The 12,394-nt window shown below is 43.3% G+C and overlaps 1 protein-coding gene and 1 pseudogene across 2 annotated transcripts in view; both read left to right on the top strand.

Moving 5' to 3' along the window:
* The window catches only part of LOC126253306 (receptor-type tyrosine-protein phosphatase N2), a 449,946-nt gene that overhangs the window by 78,799 nt on the left and 358,753 nt on the right, over positions 1-12,394 (top strand). The window lies entirely within an intron of this gene.
* On the top strand, positions 596-713 carry LOC126253743 (5S ribosomal RNA; annotated as a pseudogene).

Genomic DNA, 12,394 nt, shown 5'->3' on the forward strand with positions numbered 1-12,394 from the left:
TGCGTATCTAACAAGATTATAAGGTAAATTTCAATTAGTTTCTGATGCTATTTCCGTACAGTCGCTTTTTGTAGTGTTGCCGACCCGGTCTCCCATGCACGGTCAAATTACAGCACGATCTCAATCAATAATACGAAGTTCGCCTTATCCGTAACTGAAACCACCAAAATTCCAAACCCAATCAGATTTTCTATTTTATATTTTTCACGGCAGAACCCCGAGGATAAGGAAACACTACACGCGCATTTTTATCCGGAGAAGAAGTTCCTTGAAGGTTGTTAAATAGAGAAAGGTCGAAAGTCTGAGGGCGCAGGATCAGTTGAATAAAGTGGGTACGGAATGACTTCCCAACACAACTCCTACATAGAGTGTTTTGTCAGTCTAATAGAAAGCGGGCGTTATCTTGTAGTAGCATCACTTCACTTAGTCTTCCTGGTCTTTGTCCTTGTATTGCGTCTGCAAGACGTCTCAGTTGTTGATAATAAATGTCAGCAATGATGGTTACATCTCGGGGAAGCGATTCGTAGGACACCACGCCGTCGCTGTTCCACCAGATGACATCCATGATATATATCCATAAACTATAGTTTATGGAGGCAACGGCCTTGCCGCCGTGGTAACACCGGTTCCCGTCAGATCACCGGAGTTAAGCGCTGTTGGGCTGGGCTAGCACTTGGATGGGTGGCCATCCGGTCTGCCGAGCGCTGTTGGCAAGCGGGGTGCACTCAGCCATTGTGAAGCAAACTGAGGAGCTACTTGCTTGAGAAGTAGCGGCTCCGGTCTCGGAAACTGACATACGGCCGGGAGAGAGGTGTGCTGACCACATGTCCCTCCATATCCACACCCAGTGACGCCTGTGATCTGAGGATGACACGGCGGCCGGTCGGTAACGTTGGGCCTTCATGGCCTGTTCGGGAGGAGTTTAGATTTTTTTAATAGTTCATGGAAGCGCATAGGTCTTTGCACGGGGAGTTGCTGCTTTGTTTGGGCTCGACCATTCCTTTCTTTTCCTTGCGTTAGCATAAAGATACCATTTCTCGTCACCAGTAACGACAGGAATGGTCGGTGTTGTTTACAAGCCAGTTGATAACCAGCAAGCAGATGAGGCCACCCAACGATTTTGAAAACAGTTTCTTCACATTTCCCAGATCTCGAGTACACTGACGAGAATCGTTATGGATTAACGCGTTTCAACGATCTTCATCAAACACCGAAGTTCTTCTTGAACATGGAGAGGTACTAATATCAAAACGATCCTCGTTAAAACGAGAAAACCATTATCTTGTTTCCTCTGTCCAACGGTATTATCCTCATGTTGCTGGTTGCCTATGCTGCTGTCATGCCTATATTGCACTCAAACAGAAAGCTGTGTCAGAAATGTTCCGATTTCTCCACTTAGCACTCCATTTTCTAGCGTCCACAGCTCCATTCACTATCTACAAATGACAAAATGACAGTATGTAAACTCAAATAGCAACACTGAACTACAAATAAAAAAATGACAGTCGACAAATAAACCAATATCAACCGGAATACCAACGCGCGAAATAAAAACACTGGGGACTTATGCACTAACCTAATATAAATGGATTTCATGCTTTCGTGTCTTTCTAATCTTTGCTGTATTGTTCGCTTTGTTTCCGCGAAAGAGCGTAAAGTTACAGATGGTCGTGCTACTTTTTCGTCCTGCAAGAGAGAAGAAATATCTGAAACCAAACAGATGTGTACCTTTAACAGAGAAAAAACCTACATTATGCATAAATATGAACGTAAATAGATAAACGTGTTTTAATGACACAGCGAAAAAGTCAGAATTATTTGACGAGAAAAATAATTTTCTCTATTATTTAGCACAAAAAATAAAACAAGATACACAGGATAAAGCTAAAATCTCTATTTACCACATTCTAGATATTGTTTTGTGTGTTTGCAAGTATATATTTCCTTGAGCAAATAAACGCATATGTTCTGAAATTCTTGTATGATACACTTTCAGCTTTCAGGACACTAAATAACTTACTACACGGCTTTTGAGAAGAACTTCCCTTTTGAATTCTATTATAGTCATTAATAAACCGTATTATCATTCATTGTCCTTCATTTCCTTACTGTTTCAGTTTTTTCGTAAAAAGGGCAGTCCCTCGTAAACTCACTTTCGCCGTTCACATGCCACACTGCACGGCAGATAGCTTTTCACAATACACGCAATTTTGGCGCTGATGTGTAAACGAAATTGACCACTCGAGACAGACAAGAGTCGGTACAGGAATAAAAACGCCAAGAAGTTGGCGATAGGCTCACTTGTGTTGAGTAGTTAATTTAAAGACGATCGTGCAAAAGGGGCTTATGGCCGGTTCACAATGGACAGCAACGGAACGGAAGTCGATGTCACTGTAAAGTGGTGGTGTATTTCCAGTAGACAGAACATCAACAGAAGGTCACTTCGCTTAGCCCTGTACTTCATGGGGAATATGAACTAATAGGACAGCTTCCGTGATATAAAATATCACCACACCTATACTACTAAACGGCTAAACAGTCATCTGGTTATCCACTCCCAGCTGGCAGTTGCTAATCTAATAGCTTCCGGGAGAACCCAAAATTTGATTTTCAGGTTTTCAAATAATTATTCATTGAATTTGAAATTTTAAAACGCCGTCATATTCTTACGTTAAAGGTTTGTCGCAGTATCAAGTATTGAAGTCAGAAACTATGTATACTTCTTGAGACAGTACAACTCATTGCGCGCAAATTACCTAGAATATATTCATCCAGTATTTAAGAATGACAGCATGTAGCCGCTTCCAACAATCTTTGCGCATTTCAAACATTTCGAAACTCCGTGACGCACATGCAACAAAGGAAACACAAACAAACATGGCATAGTTTTTCATTAAGCAACTATTGGTATGATAAAATCAGTAACATTATTGTATGTCGATTAATACGGTATAGATGAGAAGGTTGTATTACGACTTTGGAGTAGCCTGTGGCGCTATCTAGTAGAGAAAAAGTGAAACACTATTTCAGTACATACCTATCAGGGGCGGAGGGTCCTTGACTGCAGGATGAACGAAAATATAAATTATAAAGTAAAATAAATGATCTCCTGTGCTGATATTCTTCTTTTAATTATTGTATGTCGATTAATACGGTATAGATGAGAAGGTTGTATTACGACTTTGGAGTAGCCTGTGGCGCTATCTAGTAGAGAAAAAGTGAAACACTATTTCAGTACATACCTATCAGGGGCGGAGGGTCCTTGACTGCAGGATGAACGAAAATATAAATTATAAAGTAAAATAAATGATCTCCTGTGCTGATATTCTTCTTTTAATTTCGTATTACGTGAAGTACACCATCACACATTATAAACACTGGGGAAAAAAATATGCCATCTAGAATCTCGTAAGTGCAAAGAACATACAGCCAAAGGAATCACTACTCCAGAGCAAGCTTCAAAGCATTGTGTTGTGAAGATCTTTGCTTGCGGAGATGAACAGAGTAAGTGTAAATATCGCCAGTGGTCGTAAGTTATTTTCTGTCAGTTTCATGCAACGTAATATATTGTACGCATTTAAGTAATCAAAATGACTTGTTAGAGCTATTAAATGTAATAACTATGTTGTCAACAGTGGCAGACTTTGTATGAAAACAATTATTACCTTATTATTGGTGTGTTATTTTTGTGGGCAGAGAGAGAGAGAGAGAGAGAGAGAGAAAAGTAAGTATCTGGTAAGACTAACTTTTTGTTTCATTCGGTATCAGTGATAGTCTAACCAAAAGTGTATGCATTTGGTTCACTTTCTTTTTATTGGCATTTTGTGAAAATTCCATGAGAATCTGATATTTTTCTTACGATTGTTCTCCCACATGATTCAACATACATCTGAAATCAAAAATTTACTTGGTAAATGAAAGGTCTACCCAGTGCCTAGGTGAGAAGTAGATAAAAGCTTTTAAGGAACAGTGAAAAGTCATCTCTGTCGCACGTGAAAATTAGATTCCGGTATTACATGGACCTTAGAAAGCAAACAAGACATAAAGGGTAAAGTAAAACGCTGCTATGTGCTACCGTATAGTATTGATATTAGTACTCGATCTATGTATTTCCTCGAGCAAATAAATGGAGTTTCGTAATAGTTGGACGAACTTTTCGTATTCTTTCAATTTTCCGCAGTGGAGAATTGACAATACCTCTTTGTCAATAACATTCGCAATGATTTGGCGTTGATTTTGATCATGGCTGCGCTTCAGCAACTTTGCGTGCAACAGCATTAATGGATTGAGAATGACAAACAACCAGTTGCAAAATACATGTTTATTAAACCTTGACCATGGTTTCGCCAGTTTTAAAACAGCCATCTTCAGGAGGTATTGTACTTAGAATTGCATATTACCTATATCCGATGTGGAAGTCGCTGATTCTGTCTAGTACATGTGCGCGTAATCCACTTACCATTTAAAATACATGATTTAGAAATGGTAGCTCTCTACTGTCGTGCTTGGACTTAAAACTTTTTACAGTACCACACAATAAGTTTTAAGACAAATCAAAATCGTAGAATCTATTATTTTTGAATCATGTATTTTAAATGCTGATTAAGTGGATGATAAGCTTCAATGATCCTATCGCATGCTGCGTCGTCAATCATCTTTACGTAAAGAGTGCTGCTCACGATTGATAAATGAATTCCAATAATCTCCGTGTAATTAAGATGCACTTCGTCCCTCAAGAAACGTTCGATTTCGAAAGCCTTGGGTCTTGCATACTCGTTACAGAACGTGAACTGTATCGTGGTTTTTCGGAAATTGTGTGCCATTACGTTCGATTCAAACAGTAACACACGCGAGTAACGACGGTGTAAACACCGCTTCTTCAGCGAACGTTCGCAGCCGGGACGTAAACAAGTCCGAGCTGCTCCGCGGCTTAAGGCGGACTGTAGACCACCGCGGCCGGTGTGTCACATTCATAGTAAAAGTTACTGGTGGGTTGGAATAATGAGTACCATAGTATCATAATAAGACTGGTGTCTGTTAACCGCTTGATCGCTCAATAAAATACATTTTTCTGTACCGCGGTGTTTCAGAACTTCAGTTTCCTCTAAAGGATTTAGCCTATTCCCTTTACTGGTGGTGTGGGGTACATATAAATTGTTCAATGCCGGGGAGCGGTGTCCACTAGATTTTAGGTGCTCTGCAAAGGCCGAGCCGGCCGGAGTGGCCGTGCGGTTCTAGGCGCTTCAGTCTGGAGCCGAGCGACCGCTCCGGTCGCAGGTTCTAATCCTGCCTCGGGCATGGATGTGTGTGATGTCCTTAGGTTAGTTAGGTTTAATTAGTTCTAAGTTCTAGGCGACTGATGACCTCAGAAGTTAAGTCGCCATTTGAACCATTTTTGCAAAGGCCGAATTCTGTTTAATTTGTCCATACTTGTTAAGCAAATGTTCACCAAATCTACTTCCAAACTTCCTACCACATATGAAGCTTCACAGTCGACGCACGCTATTCTGTAAATCCCGGATTCGGCGTATTTTTCTTCAGTAGGTATTTTATTTCTGATGCTGGACTTTGTCGACGAGAAGGCGATGTCCCATCGTATTTTCTACATAGATTTGCAAGGTCAAACCATAAGGTACATAAAAAAGGGATTTTAACAAATCTACTGTTCTTGGGTAGTAAAGCTAATGGAAGATTAGATTGATCAGGATTGGTTTTTTATTGACGCACATCGTCTATAATGTTTACACATTGATTTTTACGTAAGTTTCACGTTACGGTTAATTGGAGAGGTGGCTGCACAGCCTGGAACTGTGCCTCTTTTGCGTTTTCATATTAACCCTATTTCCGCGTTTAATCTGGATATGTCTCACTATTGTCGTTTTTTACTCCTAGGTCAATCTGACGATGCCCCAAAAGGTCGAAACGCGTCATTTCCTCTAAATAAAAAAGATGCAATCGAGACTGACTTATTTCAAGAAATTCATAACTAGTTGCTGTACCAGGCCCACAGCATGGAATGTAACCATTTTTGCATTCTTTGACCATGGTCAAAGTTGTAAACCTGCATTTTGCAACTGGTTGGCTGTTATTTTTAATCCATTGAATTGTTGTTGGTTATTAGTAAAAACTATTAATAAAAATATTCTTGCAACTGGAGACTGAATTTTATACTGAAATATATACTACAGTTGCTGAAAAAATAACAGGTATGAATAAAATACACTACTCGTCATTAAAATTGCTACACCAAGAAGAAATGCAGATGATAAACGGGTATTCATTGGACAAATATATTATACTAGAACTGACATGTGATTACATTTTCACGCAATTTGGATGCATAGCTCCTAAGAAAGCAGTACCCAGAACAACCACCTCTGGCCGTAATATCGGACTTGATACGCCTGCGCATTGAGTCACAGCTTGTATGGCGTGTACAGGTACAGCTGCCCATGCAACTTCAACACGATACCACAGTTCATCAAGAGTATTGACTGGCGTATTGTGACGAGCCAGTTGCTCGGCCACCAGTGACCAGACGTTTTCAATTGGTGAGAGACCTGGAGAATGTGCTGGCCAGAGCAGCAGTCGAACATTTTCTGTATCCAGAAAGGCCTGTACAGGACCTGCAACATGCGGAGGTGCATTATCCTGCTGAAATGTAGGGTTTCGCAGGGATCGAATGAATGGTAGAGCCACGGGTCGTAACGCATCTGAAATGTAACGTCCACTGTTCAAAGTGCCGTCAATGCGAACAAGAGGTGACGGAGACGTGTAACCAATGGCACCCCATACCATCACGCCGGGTGATATGCCAGTACGGCGATGACGAATACACGCTTCCAATGTGCGTTCACCGCGATGTCGCCAAACACGGATGCGACCATCATGATGCTGTAAACAGACCCTGGATTCACGCTTCCAATGTGCGTTCACCGCGATGTCGCCAAACACGGATGCGACCATCATGAAGCTGTAAACAGAACCTGGATTCATCCCAAAAAATCACGTTTTGTCATTCGTGCACCCAGGTTCGACGTTGAGTACACCATCGCAGGCGCTCCTGTCTGTGATGCAGTGTCAAGGGTAACCGCAGCCACGGTCTCCGAGCGTATAGTCCATGCTGCTGCAAACGTCGTCAAACTGTTCCTGCAGATGGTTGTTGTCTTGCAAACGTCTCCATCTGTTGACTCAGGGATCGAGACGTGGCTGCACGATCCGTTACAGCCATGCGGATAAGATGGCTGTCATCTCGACTGCTAGTGATACGTGGCCGTTGGGATCGAGCATGGCGTTCCATATTACCCTCCTGAACCCACCGATTCCATATTCTGCTAACAGTCATTTGATCTCGACCAACGCGAGTATTAATGTCTCGATACGATAAACCGCAATGGCGATAGGCTACAATCCGACCTTTATCAAAGTCGGAAACGTGACGGTAGGCATTTCTCCCCCTTACTCGAGGCATCACAACAACGTTTCACCAGGCAACGCCGGTCAACTGCTGTTGGTGTATGAGAAATCGGTTGGAAACTTTCCTCATGTCAGGACGTTGTAGGTGTCGCCACCGGCGTCAACCTTGTGTGGATGCTCCGAAAAGCCAATGATTTGCATATCACAGCATCTTCTTCCTTTCGGTTAAATTTCGCGTCTGCAGCACGTCATCTTCGTGGTGTAGCAATTTTAATGGCCAGTAGTGTAATTATTCCGAAACTGTACCATCATTGGTCGTTCCGACTTCTTGTAAGAAAGGTACTCCATCACAATATGGCTTTCGCAACTGACATCACCCAGAATAGAGGTAAATTTGGCACCGACGTCCAAACAAACACGACCACTCGTGAGAACAGAGTCTCAGTACCTGAATAAGACGCTAGGAGCGCTGCGGTAGACTCACTTGCGACGAGTGGTCGACTGACAGAAGACAGTCGCTCGTGCAGATGAGGCTTTAGACAACATACCCGCCGATACTACGACGTTTGGGTGTGGCAAGGACGAGGTATGTGGGCGGTAGCGAGCAGCAAGCAGCCAGCGCCTCTGGGCGGCGGCGGGGGCGGCGGCGGGGGCGGAGGCTTCGCAGGTCGATAGGCGGCGCGCCGGCGAGGGCGTGGGCGGCGTCCGATACCAGTAAACAAGTTAGCTGGCCGCGCGATGCCAAAATGTTCCCACCGCCGCCACCAGCTACTTGTAGAGGGAGCGGGACGGCAAGGGCCGAGCGGAAATGAGACGCCCGTATCGGTTCCCCCGCGAGGCGTCTGCAACTTCATCGGCAGAGCGGAAGGCGAAACTCGATCGGCGCCGCCGACGGGCGTGAAGAAGAAAGCACAGCACTGATGCGGGCCGGGCGATCCGATATTGCGATGGGGGCGGGGGGGAGGCGTCGACGTGCCGAGCTCCATACCGAGCGCTCGGAGAGTTTCTCCTACGAGGCTCATTTCAAAAATTCTTCACACTGTAAGATAAAACTGAAGAAAAAGTTTTACAAAATGCCCTTGAAGGCCGTCAATATAATCTCCATTCTTGCTTATGACATCTTCCAAACGTTTCGGCAACTTCTGTATTCTGTATAGGCCACTGTGGTGTCACAGCCAGACACCACACGTCCTAGGTGGTAGCTTAAATCGGCCGCGGTCCTGTAGTACATGTCGGACCCGCGTGTCGCCACTGTGTGATCGCAAACCTAGCGCCACCACAAGGCAGGTCTCGAGAGACTGACTAGCACTCAGCCCAGTTGTACGGACGACAGAGCTAGCGACTAGACGTACGAAGCCTTTCTCTCTCATTAGCCGAGAGACAGAATAGCCTTCAGCTATGTTAATGGCTACGAACTAGCAAGGCGCCATTAGCCTTACAGTGATTGTACTTAGAGTCTCACTTGTGTTCACCATAGAGATGTACAAGAAGACATTAAAGATAAGTATATGAGAAGCTCCGTTCTTTTCTTCATAGCATTAATTACGTATCCTGTTCCAGTACTTCACGCCCGTCTGCGTTAGTCTAGCGTGCATTAAGCCACCTCTATCTACAAGGTGTTGGCCCAGCTGCCGACACATCAGCCACCTTCATTGTTGATCTCGAGTCACCTAACTGGAAGCTTCATCAACAGTAACAAAACGTTTGCCACGGACTTGTTGCGTCAATTTGAGAAACAAATCAAAGTCTGTAATGTTTCCAAAGGTGAGGTTCAACAGCCGTAAAGTACAGGATGTATCAAAGGGAATCAACGATTTTTAAAAAATCATAACTATTATGGTGTTTGAGACATACGGGTGAACAACGTATTGTTGGAAAGAGCAAACTCTCGAGTTTTACATGGTTCCCGCTTGGTAGCAGCAGTGTGTGCCCACTTCAGTTCTAGTAAAATTGGTGTCGGGACGACGGAAAGCGTTTTATGTTCTACGTTTTGCACAGTGCGGGTCAGTAATAAGTGTTCACTTTGACTTTCGTACTAGCTATGGTGTGGATCCTCCTACAGCAAAGAGCATTAGAAGACGGCATGAACAATTCCGAGAAACAGGTTGTTTGTGTAAAGGCAAATCGCCTGACCGTCCTCGAGTGTCTGACGCAGACGTCGAACGCATCCGCCTTATTTTCACAAGGAGTTGGCAGAAATCCCTTCGCCGTGCAGCTCAACAACTGAACCTACACCCTAAGTTCGTCAGGCGTTTGTTGCATCGACGTTTACACATGAAACCATACAAAATTCAGCTACTTCAAGCTCTTCGTGAAGGTAACAAACGACAACGTGTGGAGTTCTGTAATTTCGTTCTTGGCAAGATGGAGGATGGCAGTTTTCTTCCACACCTAGTGTTTAGTGACGAGGCAACATTCCATTTAAATGGAAAGGTGAACTGTCATGATGTGAGAATACGGGGTACGGAACAACCACATGAAGTTGTACAACGTGAGAGAGACTCTCCAAAATTTAATGTGTTTTGTGCAGTTTCATGGGAAAAGGTTATGGTCCATTTTTCTTTGCCGAGAACACTGTTACAGGAAGCATAAATCTCGATATGCTTGAGAACTTTCTTTTCCCACAATTTGAGACTGATTCGACCGACTTCATTTACCAACAGGATGGGGCATCGCCACACTGGCATCTGGAAGTGCAGGAATTTTTAAATCAAAGTATTACTGAACGATGGATCGGTCGCACTGGACCAAATGATTCAGCCTTACATTACTGGCCTTCAAGGCCACCGGACCTGACTATGTGATTATTTCTTGTAGGGGTTTATAAAATACACTATTTATGTGCCTCCTTTACCAACAACAATGAATGAACTGAGACATCGCATAACAGCATCTTTGGAAGCTGTAACTCAAGACATGCTCGCTGCAGTGTGGGAACAATTCGAATACCGCATTGACATATGCCGTGCATCTAGGGGGCCATACTGAACACCTATGAAAAAAAACTTTTTGCTTTTCCAGTTCAAAAAAATAAAATTCATTGTATACGTTCATTGGCTTCAGAAATATAGACGTGCCAAATCGGATGATTCTTTTTGATACACCGTGTACATATTTTATAAAATGCATTTTAACCATCAGCTGTTTATTGTCCCATTAGTCATCTATCGGATCCTGTTATTAACCCTCATCTAGGATGAAGGGTGCATGAGATTAGTTAAAAACCTTCCATATTCTTTTGAAGCTGAACGATGTCGAACCACAATTTTACAACCAATTTGTGTTAGAATACTGACAGTAATATTTTATGTGAAACGTACAGACTTCAGAGGTGAAACAATGTCTTTTTTCTCCTGTGATGTGTGCATGTGTCACATAAAATATGACTCAACGTCCTGGTTGATGGTTAATAACTGAAACCGGTAGGTGAAATGGGACAATAACAGCCGATTGTAAAAATTCATTTTATAAAATCAAAGTCTTGGGTGGGGGCTCATAGCAGGACTGTGTGGTGGTGTCAGGATGGGGGGCTGGAGGATGGGCGAGGGGGGGGGGGGGTGTTGGGCGGGTGGGCGGGGGAGTGTGTGTGGAGGATTGGGGGGAGGAGTGGGGGGGAGGAGGGAGTGGTGTTTCCCATCCATATTTGATTGACTTTTCTCATTTTGAGAAGACAGAGCCGGTCGTTGTGGCCGAGCGGTTCTAGGCGCTACAGTCCGGAACCACGAGGCTGCTACGGTCGCAGGTTCGAATCCTGCCTCGGGCATAGATGTGATGCGTGTGATGTCCTTAGGTTAGTTAGTCTAGGGGACTTTTTTTTGCGACAGAAAGAGCGATCTGTTCTACTTGCTAAAAATGTTCTGCAGTCAAGATCGCATAAATATTTCTTATTTGAAACAACCGGTTTCGACAGATTTTGCTGTCACCTTTAGGTCTTAAAAACCATTTGTTACGAATGTAGCATTCCGTCTTCAGGCCACAAGTGGCACATAGGGACCATCCGACCGCCGTGTCATCCTCAGTTGAGGATGCGGATAGGAGGGGCATGGTCAGCCCACCGCTCTCCCGGTCGTTATGATGGTTTTATTTGCCCGGCGCCGCTACTATTCGGTCAAGTAGCTCCTCAATTGGCACCACAAGGCTGAGTGCACCCCGAAAAATGGCAACAGCGCATGATGGCCCGGATGGTCAGCCATCCAACTGCCGGCCACAGCCGACAGCGCTTAACTTCGGTGATCTGACGGGAACCGGTGTATCCACTGCGGCAAGGGCGTTGCCCCATTTTGCTACGAAGCGTGTTCACTTTAAGGCGGACCTCACCCCAAGTTGTCCTGTGAATAAAAAACAACATATTGTAAAAGGTTTGTCACAACTTAAATATTTAAAAACATAAAGCACATTGTGCAAATGGCCATATCCGTCTGTATACCACTCACAGATGATTGTTACGTCACAAAAACACAGTACACAGTATGACATCTGTTTACATAAGCTGGATATATTCTAAACACCTTAAACGGCGTATAAGGTACGATTTGTACTTTGTAAATTGTTGAAGGTGGATTTTAAAAAGTAAACACCTTAAACGGCTTGAAAGTCACAATTTGTACTGTGTACGCCGTTGAAGGTGGATTTTCAATGTTCAGAATATGTCCAGCTTATGTAAACAAATGTGCTACTGTGTACTGTGTTTTGTGACGTAACAATCATCTGTGAGCGGTATATATATATATATATATATATATATATATATATATATATATATGGCCATTTGCACAAGTTTTAGGTTTTTAAATATTTTAATTGGGGCAGACTTTTTATAATATGCTGTTTTCTTATCCAAATGACAACTTGGCGTGAGGACCACCTGAACACGCTTCATAACAATAGATTTTTTAAGACCTGAAAATGACAGCAATATCTGTTGCTTTAAATAAAAAAACATTTATGCGATCTTGGCTTTAGAACGTTTCTACCATCC

The sequence above is a fragment of the Schistocerca nitens genome, chromosome 4 (genome assembly GCF_023898315.1).
Source record: "Schistocerca nitens isolate TAMUIC-IGC-003100 chromosome 4, iqSchNite1.1, whole genome shotgun sequence".
Lineage (NCBI taxonomy): Eukaryota > Metazoa > Arthropoda > Insecta > Orthoptera > Acrididae > Schistocerca > Schistocerca nitens.